We start from the raw sequence: 2,439 nt of genomic DNA, 5'->3' as shown, positions 1-2,439 counted from the left end.
TTGGAACCCTAGATGGTCTCGAATGGAAAAGTCATGAATACCAAAATTGTTCCACTCATCAAAATCTACATTTAATATATAGACCATTTTTGCATTTGACAAAGTGTTGGGAAGGTGTAGTTGAAAATCCACAATTGACACATATAGTTTCATATAGTTTGTGTGAGACTCAAGATTTGGTGGGTATTGTCAACTTAAACATTCTCAAATGGAAAAATTGTCTATATAAAATATTTAGATCTTGATGATATCTAACAACTTGGTATTCAAAGTTTTTTCATTTTAAGTATTTTTGTTTGTCATTTGACCAAGTTTGACCAAAACCCGTCTTGGATTTTAAACAAATGTGCTTAGGATTGGCTCAAATTTATCCAAATGGAAAAATAGACAATATATCAAATGTAGATGTTGATGATCTCTAACAACTTTGTATTCAAATTTTTTTCATTTCAAGTCATCAAATGGGTCATTTGACCAAGTTTGACACACACATTGACCGAACCCAAGATGGTCCCAAATGGAAAAGTCATGAATACAAAGTTTGTTACACTCATCAAGTTCTACATTTGGTCTAATGGTCAACTTTTCTTTTGGAAAAATTTGAACCACTCAATTTTGAATTTTGAAAGAACTCATAGCCAGGCATCAGTTTTTGGAACCCTAGATGGTCTCGAATGGAAAAGTCATGAATACCAATATTGTTCCACTCATCAAAATCTACATTTAATATATAGACCATTTTTGCATTTGACAAAGTGTTGGGAAGGTGTAGTTGAAAATCCACAATTGACACATATAGTTTCATATAGTTTGTGTGAGATTCAAAATTTGGTGGGTATTGCCAACTTAAACTTTCTCAAATAGAAAAATTGTCTATATAAAAAGAATAGATCTTGATGATATCTAACAACTTGGTATTCAAAGTTTTTTCATTTTCAGTATTTTTGTTTGTCATTTGGCCAAGTGTGACCAAAACCCATCTTGGATTTTGTACAAATGTGCTTAGGATTGGCTCAATTTTTTCCAAATCCAAAAATGGACAATATATCAAATATAGATCTTGATGATCTCTAACAACTTTGTATTCAAATTTTTTTCATTTGAAGTCACCAAATGGGTCATTTGACCAAGTTTGACCAAAGTCAAAGCATTGGTTTTTAGAAACACACACTTTGACCGAACCCTAGATGGTCCCAAATGGAAAAGTCATGAATACAAAGTTTGTTACACTCATCAAGTTCTACATTTGGTCTAATGGTCAACTTTTCTTTTGGAAAAGTTTGAACCAATCAATTTTGAATTTTGAAAGAATTCATAGCCAGGCATCGGTTTTTGGAACCCTAGATGGTCTCGAATGGAAAAGTCATGAATACCAAAATTGTTCCACTCATCAAAATCTACATTTAATATATAGACCATTTTTGCATTTGACAAAGTGTTGGGAAGGTGTAGTTGAAAATCCACAATTGACACATATAGTTTCATATAGTTTGTGTGAGATTCAAAATTTGGTGGGTATTGTCAACTTAAACTTTCTCAAATGGAAAAATTGTCTATATAAAATATTTAGATCTTGATGATATCTAACAACTTGGTATTCAAAGTTTTTTCATTTTAAGTATTTTTGTTTGTCATTTGACCAAGTTTGACCAAAACCCGTCTTGGATTTTGAACAAATGTGCTTAGGATTGGCTCAAATTTATCCAAATGAAAAAATAGACAATATATCAAATGTAGATCTTGATGATCTCTAACAACTTTGTATTCAAATTTTTTTCATTTGAAGTCATCAAATGGGTCATTTGACCAAGCTTGACACACACATTGACCGAACCCAAGATGGTCCCAAATGGAAAAGTCATGAATACAAAGTTTGTTACACTCATCAAGTTCTACATTTGGTCTAATGGTCAACTTTTCTTTTGGAAAAATTTGAACCACTCAATTTTGAATTTTGAAAGAACTCATAGCCAGGCATCAGTTTTTTGAACCCTAGATGGCCTCGAATGGAAAAGTCATGAATACCAATATTGTTCCACTCATCAAAATCTACATTTAATATATAGACCATTTTTGCATTTGACAAAGTGTTGGGAAGGTGTAGTTGAAAATCCACAATTGACACATATAGTTTCATATAGATTGTGTGAGATTCAAGATTTGGTGGGTATTGTCAACTTAAACTTTCTTAAATGGAAAAATTTTCTATATAAAAAGTTTAGATCTTGATGATATCTAACAACTTAGTATTCAATTTTTTTTCATTTTAAGTAATTTTGTTTGTCATTTGACCAAGTTTGACTAAAACCCATCTTGGAATTTGATTAAATGAGCTTAGGATTGGCTCAAATTTATCCAAATGGAAAAATGGACAATATATAAAATGTAGATCTTGATGTTCTCTAGCAACTTTGTATTCAATTTTTTTTCATTTCAAGT

This window comes from Sorghum bicolor, chromosome 9, assembly GCF_000003195.3.
Source record: "Sorghum bicolor cultivar BTx623 chromosome 9, Sorghum_bicolor_NCBIv3, whole genome shotgun sequence".
Lineage (NCBI taxonomy): Eukaryota > Viridiplantae > Streptophyta > Magnoliopsida > Poales > Poaceae > Sorghum > Sorghum bicolor.
This window is presented reverse-complemented; position numbering follows the sequence as displayed.